Here is a 16,061-nt window from a genome sequence, read left to right on the forward strand (position 1 = left end):
TATTTGGTCTAACAATTCAATAGGATCATTGTATACAGACAGTTGATTCAGTAATCACTCACTTATCAGTAAAAAGTCATTGTCATTTAAAAAAACACAACCAATTTCCTTTCTTCTGGTGTTATTTAGGGTTTGCCATGTCCAATACCTTCCAATTCCTTCCTAAAAAAATGAAACATAGATGTAAGCTTTCTGGAAAGTCTATAAGTCCTTGATGTCTCTCATTCCTGCCTCCTCAATCACATTTTCCAATACATATTTTTTGCCATTCTCATCTATGTCCTCCTTTGTTTTGAGGTAACAAAGTATCATAACACATATCCATTTAATCAGGAGTTTCTTGGAAAGTTTTTCGTGAACTTTCTCCAGTTTATCATCTTTAGTAACACATGTTGCATAAAATGCAGTCATTTTCATGGTGGTATTTTTCACATATACTTATGATGAGATGACCAAATGTTCTATGAAATTATTTTTTGTTTACTTTGATATGCAATGAAATCAACTCTGTGAAATTCTTTATTTGCTTCTCCAATGGAAATAAAACTTTTCTTTCACTTTGCTGCATCTTCTTTTGTCTTCTGTTTCACTTGTAGCAAAGATTAATACAATTAATACAATTCACTCCCTACATTATTATAATCATAGTCTGGTCATCGAAAAAGGGCCTCATATCTAGAGATCGAAGGTGTTAGAGGGAGATGAATAGAACAACAACATAGAGAGGACAAAAGTGGGATGGAACCAAATGTTAAGGTTAATGAATTACTGTTCATTAGCAGGGCAATTTCTTCCCTTGAAACTGAAACAAAGAGGGAGAAGATGGATGAAGACATAAGAAAATTCTGAAAAATGAAAGAGGGAACTTAGTATTAATATCCTCCATTTTCTCAATAAGCTTATTAACTGATAGAGTGATATATAGGGTTGGAGGTTCACAATTTGGAGGGGGGGGAAGGAAAAACTTTGGATACTGTGAGAAATGTAGTGGGGAGTTAATCAGATTTAAATTAAAGAAAAAAAGATTTCCATGAAGCAGTAAGAGTCAATTTAAGATTAGTACAAATGGAAAAAATATAAATGGTGTCATCACTTCCTCCGGCAATATTCAGCTGCTCACAAGCAAAAGAGAAAGAGATGATAGCATAGAAGGCTGAAGAAAACTAAAGCAAGAACAGCAGAAGCAAGAGATTTCAAGGTGGAGAACAATGCTTCATTTGTTTATATGGCTATAGGTAAGCAATTTTTTATATTTCTTTTAATGATACCATATTTTAATATATTTCTTTTAATTATAGCACATCAGAAACCCAAGAATCCTAGAAAGAACAACTACCTTGCACATAACCAGCCCCTTTTCTAGCATCACCCTTATAGCCATCTCCTAGAGAATCTGTTGAAAAGAGACCCATCTTCCCTGTCACTGCCAACACCAACTTATGACCAATTGTTAGTGACAGATAGGTAAACCATTCCAGCTAAAGAAATAAGGAATTATCCCTTTCCTCTCTCCCTCTCTCCTCTCTCTCTTCTGGGAGAAGGGGCCCATCATCACCACTAGTATGATCAATTACTAACCAAAAGGCAAGAGCTTGGAAACAGCAGCATCTCTCAAATCACTGGTCCTGCTTCCAGCCTGGCCCCTGAAATAATAGTTTAAGGAAAGAGCCCTCAGTGGAAATATAACCTGGTAACTTATGCTGTAAGGGCTATTACTCCCAAATCTTCATAAGCCACAGCTACTGAAGACTCTAAAAATAAATTCTTGCCACCAAAGTCCTTGGCACTGCCAGATTCTGTTTCAGAAGCTTATATTAATGGAAATGACTTTTAAAAGGATGCATTACCATCTAATTTGCTGTTGTACCATAGAACCGATATATATATATATTTGGTTCAAATGAAATGATACAAGTAAAGTACCTCACAAATCTTTAAAAAGATATAATAAATTCCATTCAAATTATTATTATTGCTGTAATTTAGCAAGTTATGGAATCTCTCTCCCAATATCTTAATTTGTTTATGTGTGAAATAGCCTCTGAAAGCTTTTCCAGTTCTAAATCTATAGCCCCTAAAATCCATTGACCACTAATGTTAAGGGACAGATCAATTCTCCGAGAGCCACAATAGCTGTGCATTATAACATCTGAAAGAATTGCAGGGCAGCCTTTGCTGACACAGGTGTTGCATACTAGGAACAAGATAAATTGGTGGCAGAGTGAAGAGGAGAGAGATCAGACAATGCAGCAGCCTCTCAGTCAGAGAGGTCAGAGAATAGCAACTGCCTCTCGGTCTCCTTGTATCATCCTCTCACATGAGGAGATCCATTCTACGGGTCTCATTTAGATCTCCAGCAGCCACTGTCAGGTGGTTCCTGTGTATTCCAGCACACTAGGTTTTCTCATCTGACTTTCAGCTGAAATCTGCTACCTATGTTGCCCCATGTTGCCCCATACATATATACACATGCATTCGAATGTGATTTCTTTTAGTGCAGGGATTGTCTTGCTTTTCTTCTTTTGCATTTCCAAAATTTAGCGTAATGTTTTTCATATCACTTTTGAACTTTTTTCTATATTCATTCATTTATTCAAGCCTGTGAATGGAGAGATGGGAGATTAGAATAGGACTGAAAGACCAAGAGAACAAGAATTCATCAGCTGTCCTACATTTGGCAGAAACTTCATGCCAACCAATAGCTGGATGACTGAAAGTCTGTCATAACTTTTATGTTGTGCCTTTTCTATATTATGCTCTGCAGTCTAGCATCCAATTTTATCATTCAATTCAAACTGCTCTTTCCAAAGATACCAATGATTCCTTAATTATTAAATCTAATGGCCTGTTCTCAATCCTCATCATTCTTGATCTCTGTAGCCTTTGAAACTGTCAATCATCAATTTCTCCTGAGTATCTTCTGTAGATTTTGTGACATTGTTCTTTCCTGGTTCTCCTTCTGGTTCTCCTATGACATCAGTTTCCTTTGCTAAATATTCATCCAGCTTATGCCTACTTAATCATAGGTATATCCCAAGGCTCTGTCCTAGGTCTCATTCTCTTCTCCCTCTTTGCTGTCTCACTTGATAAAAATTATCAGCCCTCATGGGCTCAATTATCATTTATATACAGATGATATCTATGCAACTATGCAACTTTAACCTTGATCTTAATTTCCAGCCTTGTATCATCAATTACCCATTGAATAGTATAAACTATATGTTCCAGAGGCATCTCAAACAGTATTTTCAATTTAGAATTCAATATCTTTGCCTCTTTACCCTATCCTCATCCAAACTTCCCTAATACTGTTGAGTATATCACCATCCTTCCAATCACCCAGACTCACAAACTCAGTGACCCTTTCTATTCTTGGCTGTTTTCTTTCGTTTACTCTACATATCCAACTAGTTACTAAATCTTGCCAAGTTTTGTTCTATCTTCACAAAATCTCTCTTACATATTTTCTTTTTCCCATTCAATCAGCCACTGTCATGTGTAGGCTTTTATCAGGTGATGACACCTGGGATACCACAAGATCCTGCAGAGGGATCTCTCTGCCTGAAGTCTTTCCACCACAATCTATCCTCCATTCTTCCATTCAGCTGTCAAAATGATTTTCCTAAAGCACCAGTTTGACCATATTATGTGAGTACCTGAAACTCAATAATCTCCAGTCCTCTCCATTACTTCTAGGATCAAATATTAGGTCCTCTATGTGGAATTTAAAGTCTCTTACAACATGGGCCCTTCCTATTTTCTTCCTCCCACACTTTATTCCTCTCTACAAATTTTAGAATCCAGTGGCAATAGTCTTATTTGCTGTTCTTCCAACTTGACAATCTATCTCCCAAACTCTACTTTTTCATCAGCTAAAACCCATTCCTGGTTATTATTTCTTGGAGGAGGTAGATACTTCCTTGCTTCTTTGACCTCCTCCAAGAAATAATAACATTTATTTCCCCATTTAGCACTCCCACCCCAAACTCTTCTCTTGCTAGTAGCATTCCTATATGACTACCTCTTCCCATTTAAAAATATATACATGTCCAAAAAGAATCATAATTTAGTTTCAAGCATTCATGATCTTCATAGTCCCTGTCCTGTCTAGTGTCTTCTCTTTGAGAATCTGCCCTCTGGTTCATGCATTTCCTAAAAAGAATATATTTTCTTTATGACAAAGGACTGAATAAACTGCTTATATTCAAATATGGAGATACGTGTCCCCTTGGAACTCTATCATCATCAATTTTCATCAGGGGTCATAGACAGACAGTACTTCTGTTATATCTTGGTGATGCTTAAGGAGAAAAGAAAAAGAGAGGGTAAGAGGAACAATCTTGAGAATGGGGGAAAAGGGAAATTTCAGGATGGAGTAAAATGGCATTTTCTACTTCCATTGAATCCTCAAGTTCTCCTGAGTTTTGCTAGTAGTTCAACAGGAAACATAAATTCTGTGATTGCAAATCAAATTATAAAATCTTAAACTCCAGGTGTTAAGCTCTTATATTGGCAAAAATTTTAAAAGCAAAATAAAATAAGAACAACCACTCAAAAAAAGAGCAACCACATAGTAATGACCCTAATGGCAACTAGGATTATTCAAGATTATTTATTTCATTTCCAAATTAGAAACACTGCATACTGAATTTCTCAAAAGATTCTTCAGGATCTTTATCCTAGAGAAGAAAAGACTTAAGAGAAATATGATTGCTGCCATCATGTATTCGAAGGGCTATCAGAGAAGAGGAGATTAAATTTGTTCTGTTTGGCCCCAAAGGACTTCTGTCGGAGCAAAATTATGGAGAGGAAGACTTAGTATTCACATAAGGAAAAACTAGCTAATAATTAGAAATACAAAAGTTCAGTTGCTGACTTCTAGATGTAGTGAGGTTCTCCCTCAGTCAATTAAGAGACATTTATGAATCACGTACTAGGTGCCAATCACGTGTATTATGGGCATCTGGATGGTACAATGGATAGAGTACCGAGCCTGGTGTCAGAAATATCTGAATTTAAATCCAGCCTCAGACACTACTAGCTGTGTGACCTTGACCAAGTCACTTAACCCTTATTTGCTTCAGTTCCTCATCAAATAGGGACACAGTAGAGAATGAAATGGCAAATGACTCCTGTATCTTTGCCAAGAAAAACCCATAGAATAACATCCATAGGGTCTAATAGAATCAGACACAATTGAATGACAGCAAGGTTCCAGGGGATACACAAAGCATTGGTAATGCAAAAAAAAAAAAAAAAAAAAAAAGATAAAAGACATAGTCTGTTTTGAAAAGTTCATCTTCTAATGGGGAAAACTACATATAAAAACTATGTGTGAATAAGTTATAGATAAAAATAAATTGGAGATAATCAAGAGAAAAAAAGAGAAAATCAAAGGAGATTTGGAAAGGTATTTTGTAAAAGCTGGGATTTGAAGGAAGCCAGAGAAAGAAGAGATGAAGAGGGGGAATCACCAAGATGAGAAAACAGTCAGTGAAAATGTTGAAAGGCAAGGATATGAGTGTTATGTATGAGGAACAGCAATGAGGCCAGTATCACTGGTGGCAGAGTAGTTGGAGAGAGTAAGATGTAAGAAGACAGGAAAGATAGGTAAGGGCAAGGTTTTAAAAAGCCAAACAGAGAAGACTTCAATGGAAGACCAAAAGACCACTTGCAGGGATCAATCAACAAAAGTTTATTAACTATTTATAAGCTATGGAGTTACAAAGAAAGACTCTGACTTTGAGAACTCTACATTCAAATAATGGAGATAAATAGGTACATACAAGACGTATTGAGAAGGTACAAAATTATCTGAGAGGAAGATTCTAACAGATGGAGTGATGGGGAAAGGCCTTTGGCAGAAATGTCCTTTGACTTGTCTTGAAGGAAGGCAGGGATTCTAAAAAGATGAGGTGAGAAGAGAGAGTGATAGCATTCCAGAGAAGAGGAATAGTCTAGCAAAAGCATAGAGATTAAAAGTGAAGCATGAAGAAAAGCAGAGGCCAGTGTTACTGGACTGTGGAATCCATGAAGGGAAGAAGATATGAAGACTTGAAGGGTCACAAAACAATCAGGTTATGAAGACTTTAAATGCTAAAGGACATATTTGGAAGTAATAGGGAATCATTGAAGTTTATGGAGTAAGGGTGTGACACAGTTGACCTTTGTTTTAGGAAATGAGGAGATAAGTTCTCCACTCATGAATCAGAGTGTTGAGAATTGAAGCAGAGAGACCAATAAGAAGATTACTGCAGTGGACCAGGCTAAAGATAATGAGAGCCTGAATAAAAATGGTGGTATGAGTAGAAAAACAAGAACATGTATAATAGAGATATAGCATCTTAATGAAAACAAAAAATAGAGGGAAAGGATAATACTAAGGTTGAAAAGGAGCTATGCTTGTAAAGGGGAAGTTGTTCAGTTACAGTCGGTCAATAAGGATTTATAAAGTGTCAAGCACCATACTAAACATTTGGGAATACAAAGAAAGGTAAAAATAATTCCTGCCTTTGAGAAGCTCCTATTCTAATGAGGAAAACAACACACAAATGCCTATATAACAATTATATAAAAGATAATCTCAGAGGGACAGCACTAGCTGGTAGTGTGCTAGTAGATATTTAAAAAGTAGCTTCCTGGGGAAAAAAAAAATATACACAAGACCCATTTTAAAAGCTTCATTTGCATTACTAACATTTTCTCAAATTCTTTCTTAAAAGAATAAACACCCTAAGAAACAATCAATCAAACCATTATTTGTAGCATCTGCCAATTTCCAAGGTGTAACTTCTCACGCTGAAAATTTAACAGTTGTTTTCAGCACATGCCTGGTACTAGCTTTAAAGAGGAACAAGACCACAGGGGACCATTTGTTGACCTTAACTAACAGTTCGGTTTCTCACTTTAGCTGAAGGAAGTCTGGAGTTGGGCTTAGAATTTGGGTTCAATGGTCTCTGAGATCTCATTCAGCCTCACCTCAACAACATTCTTCCTTTTCATATTTTTTAATTGCCTCATTCCTGTCTCATGAGAAGTCTGCAAATCCCTGGGTCATACTGACTATTTGAGAAAACAAGATCATAGGGAATTAAGGGAGCAACTAGCTGGGGGACCTTAAATGGCAGACCATGCAACCAACACCCTCATTTCAAAGGCAAGAAACTTAAGCCCTCAGGTTTGGTGTGTGTGTGTGTGTGTGTGTGTGTGTGTGTGTGTGTGTGTGTTTTTCTGCAACAACTCCTGTACTAGAGGATCAGTCCTCAAGCCCCTAATTGGTGGTTTCTATCGGACTTGTTCTGATTCCCTAAAAAGATTGTAGGCAATAAAGGAAAATTAATATTAGGCATCTGAATTGCATTTTTTAAATCTGCAATTGGAGCTTTAAACACATTCTTCCAGAACCTGGGTTTCAGTCCTGATTCTGACACATTATCATACCATATGACTTCAGAGATGACTATTTAACTGAGAAACATGCATTTCAATCCTAAGTAAGGCTGCCAGTAATGGCAAGATGTTGTACAGTAAAACTTTTTTATTTTCAAAACATGTACATGCATAATTTTTCAACACTGATCCTTGCAAAACCTTGTGTTTCAAATTTTCCCCTCTTCCCCCTTCCCCTAGATGACAAGTAATTCAATATATGTTAAACATGTTAAAATATATGTTAAATCTAATATATGTATGTATTTTTACAATTACCTTCCTGCACTAGAAAAATCAGATCAAAAAGGAAAATAAAATGAGAAAGAAAACAAAATGCAAGCAAACAACAACAAAAAGAGTGAAAATGCTATGTTGTGATCCACACTCAGTTCCCACAGTCATCCTCTCTCTGGGTGGAGAAAGCTCTCTTCCTCACAAGATCATTGGAACTGGCTTCAATCATCTCATTGTTGAAAAGAGCCATATCTACCATAATCGATTATCACATAATTTTATTGTTGCCATGTGCAATGATCTCCTGGTCCTGCTCAAATTACTTAGCATCAGTTCATGTGAATCTCTCCAGGCCTTTCTGAAATTATCTTGCTGGTCATTTCTTATAGAACAATAATATTTCATAAAAGTTATATACCATAATTTATTCAACCATTCCCCAACTGATGGGCATCTACTCAGTTTCTAATTTCTTGCCATTAAAAAAGGGGCTGTCACAAACATTTTTGCAGATGTGAGTTCATTTCCCTCCTTTAAGATCTCTTTGGGATATAAGTCCAATAGAAATACTGCTGTATCAAAGGGTGTGCACATTTTGATAGCCCTTTGGGCATAGTTCCAAATTGCTTTTCAGAATCAGTTCACAAATCTACCAACAAATGTATTATGTATTCAGTTTTCCCACATCCCCTCCAGCATTCATCATTATCTTTTCTGTAGTAAAGTAAAGATTTAAAAAAGAACAACCTCAAGTACCAGACATGTTTACCTCCAAGATACTCAGAACATCAAAGAGTCACTCAGGATGTTCACTCCAACCTCCTCATTTTCCATGTAATTGAACCTTTACTTGAACCTATGCAAGAAAATGAGAACAATAATGGCTAGCATTTATATAGCACCTACCATGTGATTTGAATGCAGATCTTTCTGGTTATGAATCTAGCACTCTCTTCGTTATGCCATCTTGCTGCATCAATAAAATAAAAATTATTTGAAAAGGAACAACAGGCAGAGCTGGGTGACTTTTCCTAATTAGACTGGACCACTCAGAATTTTGAGACAATTCTCAGAAGAGACAATCTCTCATTCTAACCTACCTACTTAAATTCTTCACCCAGAAATTTAAAAGCATAGAATTTATGAACAGACCACATTACAAATGCTAGAGTGCCCTGGCCGGATTTTAAGCCTGATCTGCACTTTCACAGCGTATTCCCAATATTAAAAAGTCAGTCCCACATTGTCCTTCTCCACCCACATATCCTTACCTTAAAACCATTATCATTGCTCTTTAAATCCCATCGCCCGTCAGGAAAGAGGAAGAAAATGACTGTTTTCTGCTTTCAAGTCTTCCTGCCTAACATTCCTGTGCTTATTGCCTTAAATCTCGAGTTAATTGCAGATAATGTCTCCAATGAAGGATAATGTCTCACTTTCTTCCTCTCCTTCCCCAGCCTTCTGCCAAGGACTCCTGGTGGGTGGTAACTGACATACATCCATGTGCTACATCACAGATGTGTGGAGGATATTTGGCAACAGGCTCACAGGCTTTCTTCTGAGAAAGCTCACCTCCCAAGGCTTTCCAACTTGAGGGTTGTCACAGGTCCCCTATTGCCAGGCAGAGACCCAATAAGTACCTACATCTCTTTTAACCATTCTAACTCCACTACTCACAACAGATTTCCAAACACTGTCAAAAGGGAAGTTTAAGTAATTAAAATGAAGCTCTTTTTTTTTTTTTTTTTTTTTTTTGCATTTTTAAAAAAACAGAGACCTTTCAATATGTACTGTGGGAGGCTAGCTCCCTACTGAGTTCCATTACAAATGATTGTTGGGTAAAAACAAGATGGGAGAGGGGGAGAAGAAGGAGGCAAAAGGGTCATCACTATATGGGCCTCTGTTATCTATAGCAATCCATCCAGGGTCTTTGCAAAGCTTTTCCATGAATGGTTCCCACACTGTTCATCTAATATTGGGACTTACCCTATTAGAGTTAGATTTCAAACATAAGAGTATTTGCCATACCACCAAGTAAAGTTAGTACCAGTTCTGGACTTTAAGGTCCTGAATTCAAATCCTGAACATTATTCTTATTAGCTTTGTGACTTTGGGGAAGTCCCCACTGGTTACATGGTGTGTTGTGTTTACAAAGCAAATTTCCTCACAATATATATAAAGCACTTTGAAAACCTTAGAAATGTTAGCTCTTGTTATTTTATCATCAAGAGGATATATGTCTAATAGAAAACTTCTTAACCTTTTTTTGTGTACCTCTTTGGCAATCCAGAAGGAAACCAAATATTTTGAATTACAATTATCAAAATATTTTGTAAAGTGTGTGTTGCTCATTTATGTTATGTCCACATGCTTTTGCATCTTTCAGGGAAACATAAATATTTCTGAAATCTAGTTCACTTCTCTCCAAGGGAAACTTTGGGACCTGCCTAGTGAGAAGCAAGAGAATGGGATTATAAAGCTGGATGCTCTGCTGTCCGCAGAAAAGAGTCAGATCTATCTGCTCCCCTAAATATTGCTCCTTTAGAGTAAATGACTTTTATTTCAAGGTATAACTGGAGACTTTAACTTTCTTCCCACCAAATGCTAGTTGGACGAATAGTAAATAGTTAAGAAATCCATTTAACCAAACAGAGAACAAGCAGAAATAAGAGAAATTATACCGATAATATACCAGGCAATATACAGAGTGAATGAGTTCTTCCAGTGGGAGAGATATCTCAGTGCAACAGAATAAGAGAGCTTGCAATGTCACCTAAAGGGAAACTCCCCAGAAACTCCAAGAAGGCACCCTGAAAATGAGGGACTTGTGAACTATATCTATTGGTACTACCATACTCTTCTTCTGTGTTAGCTTCTTTCCAAAATCTTGTCTTTCCTCCAGAATTCTCTCCCTGAACAGATCCTGGAGCCATGATCATCTCTCAAAGCTAGATTTTTTTCTCCCACGTTTTCATCAACTCTCCTCATTCCAGCCATACAATAATGATTGTTTTCGCCAAAAGAGGTACCCAGATGGCACAATGAATAGAGCACTGGTTAGGAAGACTGAGTTCCAAATCAACCTCAAATACTTATTAGATATGAGACCCTAGGCAAATAATTTAATTTCTGTTATTTTCAACAATTGTAAAATGGCAATGATAATAACAGTATCAACTCTACAAGGATGGTTGTAAGGATCAAATTAGATATTTGTAAAGTGCTCAGGCCTAATGCTTACCAACTGCTTATTTCATTCCTTCTATCAGTGAGTAAAGTCTTTCGCAAATGCACAGGCTTGAACCCTATCTTTAGGGTTTTTTAAAAAAATTTTAAATTTTTAAAAATTCACATAATCCCAGTGCCTCAAAAAAAGGTTGGAGGAGAGCGTAACAAAGGAACAGCTAGATAGTGCAGTGGGAAAAGCACCAGCCCTGGAATCAGGAGGGCCTGAGTTGAAGTCCAGTCTTAGATACTTACTAGCTATGTGACCCTGGGCAAGTCACTCAACACTGATTGCTCAAAAAGACAAGATCCCAAAACCCACAGAGTAGATAGCCATCTGGCCTTGGAGCTAGATAGTCCCGAAATCAGGTCCTGTCTCTGACAAACACTGGCTATGTGGTTCTGAGAAAGTAAGTCCCTTAACCTCTTCATGTTCTAGCATCTCTCTAAGACTATAAAATTCAGAGGTGCCAAGTTTCCTGGTCAGAGAAAGTCTTTTCATCTGATAATTTCCTGTATCAGTGAAATCATCATTTCTACTAAGCAAGTCATGCAGAGATCATAAATCCATGTCTTCTGGGTATGTAATTGGTATAGTGGATAGATTGTTGGACTTGGAGTTAGGAAGTCTTGAGTTAGAATTCTGAATCATTCTGGGCAGGTTATTTAACTTCTGGGAACTTTAGTTCCCTCCTCTGCAAAATGGGAATAATAGCACATCCCATGTCATGAGATTATTTTAAGAATTATATTTACAAAGCACTTTCCAAACTTTGAAGTATTTATTGTATAAATGGAGCAGCTAGGTGGAGCAGTGGATAGAGCCCTAGAGCCAGGAGTATCTGAGTTCAAATGTGGACTCAGACACAAGCTGTGTGACCTTGGACAAGTCACTTAACCCTAAAGTACTCCCAAAAAAGCACTATATAAATCTTAGTTATTATCGGTAGTCTTATTCTGATGCTAAATTCATTTCTCTTCCCAGTACCCCATGTTGTCTCCCAAACACCAGATGTGGTCCAACCTGCACAGAGTCAGACAATTACTTCCTTTGATCTGACAAGGAATATAGCCAAAGAATACATTAGCTTTTTAGTCATCACATTACCCTATTGGCTCATAATAAGCCTTGTGGTTAACTAAAATCCTTACGTCATTTTCAAATAAATTGCTGTCAAATCAGGTTCCCTGTATCGTTTCATCTTTTCTTAAAAAAAAAAAAAAAAATATATATATATATATATATATATATATATATATACACATACATACATATGACTTAAAATTGACTGCTGTTATATTTCATCTAGTTGGGTTTTAGGCTTGTTTTCCAGCCTGTCACAAATCTTTGTTCCATCCTCCATGTCATTAAAATCCTCCCTGGCACTGTGTCAACTTTAAATGGGTAATTCCATGTCTTCAAGCAAGACACTGAGGAAAATGCAGAAGGCTGAAGGATTGAGAACAGAGCCCAACATCACCCCACTAGAAACATCAATCTCAGAACACAGGCTCACAGAGTAAGAACTGAAAGGGATTTTAGATAGCAGTGAGTGGAATGTCCTACAATGTCCTACTTTTACAAAGAAAGGAAATTAAGGTCCAGAGATGAAATAAACCCTTTTGTTTATATGTTATTAACATGGATTTTTAACTATCCAAGGATGCCTTCTAGTATAATCATATAATCCTGAGTATATCTTAACCACTAGAATATAAAAATCACAAAACTGCTATATCAGAAGAGACTTCAGAGCACATAGGACCACAGTTCTTAATTTTTTATGTGTTGTGGATCATTTTGACAATTTGGTGAAAGCTATGGATGCCTTCTCAGAAAATTTCTAGATAATTGGAGGAAAGGTTCAATTTAAATTAGAAGTTAATGGGAGAAATATGAATTTTTGTCCTCATCTATTGACCCTCTGAAATCTTTCTGTGGACTTCTAGGGGAACTATAGATCCTAAGTCAAGAATTCTTGATTTAGGTGAACCCAGACCCCAAGTGAAATCCCATCTATAATATTCCTAACAAGAGATCATACAACTTTCACTTGACCTCTAATGAGAAAGAAAAACATTCCATTTTTGATTTTGCTTATATAAGGCTTCTCTCTAGTGATTGATAACCATGTGACAAGTCATAATATTCAGCTATCATGTCTTCTCTCAAGTATTTTCTTCTCTAAGCTATATATCCCTCCTGAGTCAACAGACTTGAATCACTATTTTCCCACAATTCTAGCTAAAATCCTCTGTATATTCTTCAGTTTCTGGTGTCCATAACTGAATAGAATACTCTAGATTTGTTCTGATGAGAGACAAGTGATATGTGACTATTACCCTAGGTTTGAACATTACCTCTATTACAGTTATCTAAGTAGATTAGTTTGTCTGTCTTATTATCTTTTATTGATTTTTTCAATGCACTAATAAACACTTTCTTACCTCTTTTATTTTTTTGGTAGTTGTATTGATTTTCTCATCTGATACAGAGGTCTTGCAGTTAACTCTACAACCTATTATGGTATAGTATTCCTCAGATTGGTAACCACTGTCCTACACCAAATCCTTCATCTTATAAAGGAGGAATTCAAGACCAATGAACATTGTCCCCTATCCAAAGTTACACATCTATTTAATTATGGAATAAGGATTAGAATGCATGTCCCCAATGATTAGCAAAATAACTCCTTTATTGTATCAAACTACTCCAAACGCACTTACACTTTATATGAACTACTGTCTATCCATGTCTTCTCAAATCTATATGTGGACAACTAATTTTATATAACTCAAATGAAGGACTTTTTATCTATTGCTATTAAATTTGGTCTTGTTAAATTCAACTTATATATGTGCATGTTATCTTCCCCCTAGAAGAATAAAAGTTCCTTGAGAATAGAGATTGTTACATTTACACTTTTTCTGTTATTGTTTGCTTGCATTTTTGTTTTTCTTCTCAGGTTATTTTTACCTTTCTAAATCTGATTTTTCTTGTGCAACAAGAGAACTAAATAAATATGTACATATATCTTATATTTAAGATATACTTTAACATGTTTAGTATGAATGGGACTATCTGCCATCTAGGAAGGGAAAAGCTGGAACAGAAAGAAGTGTTTGCAAGGGTCAATGTTGAAAAATTACCCATGCATATGTTCTGTCAATAAAAAGCTATAATAAAAAAAAGAGAGCGAGAATAGAGATTGTTTCACTTTTGTATTTGTATTCTCAATGCCCAGGAATAGCAACTGATGGGTTGCAAGTTGTAAAGAAAGTCTTGTCAACTGATTATTCATTAAAATTCACACACTTTTTAATAGATGTTTGCTAAAATGAACCAAATTATGGTAAATCAAGAATTTATTAGTTGGCTTGCTTTGGACTAAGGTATGAAGATGTCAGGATTCAGTTCAATCCCAGAAACTCTTATTTAGCTTTCAAAAAACCCAGGCATTGTAAAAGACAGAGGTGAAATAAGATTACATTATATACATAGGGGTTGACTATGCAAATATATGTAGATGAGATATGAAATGTTAAGTTTGAGAGATAGCAAGTCTGTCATTTGGATTGTAAAATACAATACAGGAAAGTAAATAATGTAAAATAAGCTTGGAAAGATTATGAAGGGTAAGAAAATCAAATTGTGTACGAAGCAGAAATATCCCATTATTATTCTAACTTGTCTTCAACCAAGGTTCTCTTTGCTGAAGCTATTATTCATCTTTAAGGAAGGGGGAAAAAAAGAGTCCTTAAAAGGTGGCACTTTGATTTTAAATGTGATTACTGAGAACAATGATACGCTACCAAAAGAGAAATTAATGAAGTTTAACCAAGGTGAAATTTGTTTAGCAATCCAACAAATTATGGTCATAGTGACATTTCTGCTATAGTTAAAAGCAGCTTGTACATTTGACTTAGTGATTTACAGTGACAATAACTTGTAGTCTCTGAGAAATGGCCCAAGTCAGTGCCATAATTTATTGCCAGCTCTGAACAGGTTTGTCTTCATTCTTTTACTCCAATTATCCACAAAATAAACAGCAAGATGGCTACAAAATCCCTGTCAATGATTGAGGTACAAGTGGAAGAAAAGAGTGTGCAGATGATTCTCAATTCTAATTTACCTTAAAATAATTTAACTACAGTTGATGAATTTTATGCATTAAAAATTAAATGGGAAAACTCATTTTTTGTACTTGCGTAATTATTCCTCCAAGTGAGTATGCTTAGCCAACCACTGGATTAACATCATAGATTAGAGAGGTTTTCTGTGATTTCCCCCTAATTTTAATGTATTTTTAGCCAAAACAAATTATTATAGAATGATGATGCAACATTGTTCAATAGATGTGGAATAATTATATTCAGGGACAGAGACTAAAGTATAATTAGTGTTTAGTCTCTAAAAGTAGTAAGTTATATTTAAATCTTTGGTAAATAGTGACACATGCTTAAAATCAGATGTTTTATTCACGCAGAATAAAAATTTTAGTGAGGAGATAATAAAGGAACACTACCAAAAAATCTAAATATTAGGATTCTTTGTGAATTTTTAATTTGATTTTATGAGCAGCTAAAATAAATTAGTATAATGTATCTAGCAGTTCCACAATAATTATTGTAACTCATTTAGTCATGGAATATCATTTAGCTATACTATTATTTGAAAACTATAAAAACTTAGAAATTTATTTAATATTTAGATCTTTGTATATGTTATGAGATATTTTTTTAAACCTAATTTCTGTCAGACTGCTTTCAAGTTTTCTAAGCAGTTTTGGTTGAGAATGATTTTTTAGCATAGTGGTTGACTTCTTTGAATTTGAGTACCACACGAAATTTATTTTAGTTATCATATACATATTCTGTGCTACTGAACAACTTTTCTGTTTTTTAACAAAGAAATAATAGGCAGTTTTGATGGTTATTGCTTTGTAACATAATAACTCAATTCCAACTCTTACTCACAGATCCCAGAGTAAGGTTGTTTCTTTCCCCAGCATTCTAGGAGAATCCCTGGAGGACTTGGGAGGTAGCTGGTTTTCTAATATCATCCATTTAAGCTCTTCCCAGTGTGTTTCCTTGAAAAATTATCTATTGAGAACCATTTCAATCATCTAGCCTCAAGTACCTTCTACAAAAGTGTTTTAACTAAAATAAGA

This window comes from Sarcophilus harrisii, chromosome 1, assembly GCF_902635505.1.
Source record: "Sarcophilus harrisii chromosome 1, mSarHar1.11, whole genome shotgun sequence".
Classification (NCBI taxonomy): domain Eukaryota; kingdom Metazoa; phylum Chordata; class Mammalia; order Dasyuromorphia; family Dasyuridae; genus Sarcophilus; species Sarcophilus harrisii.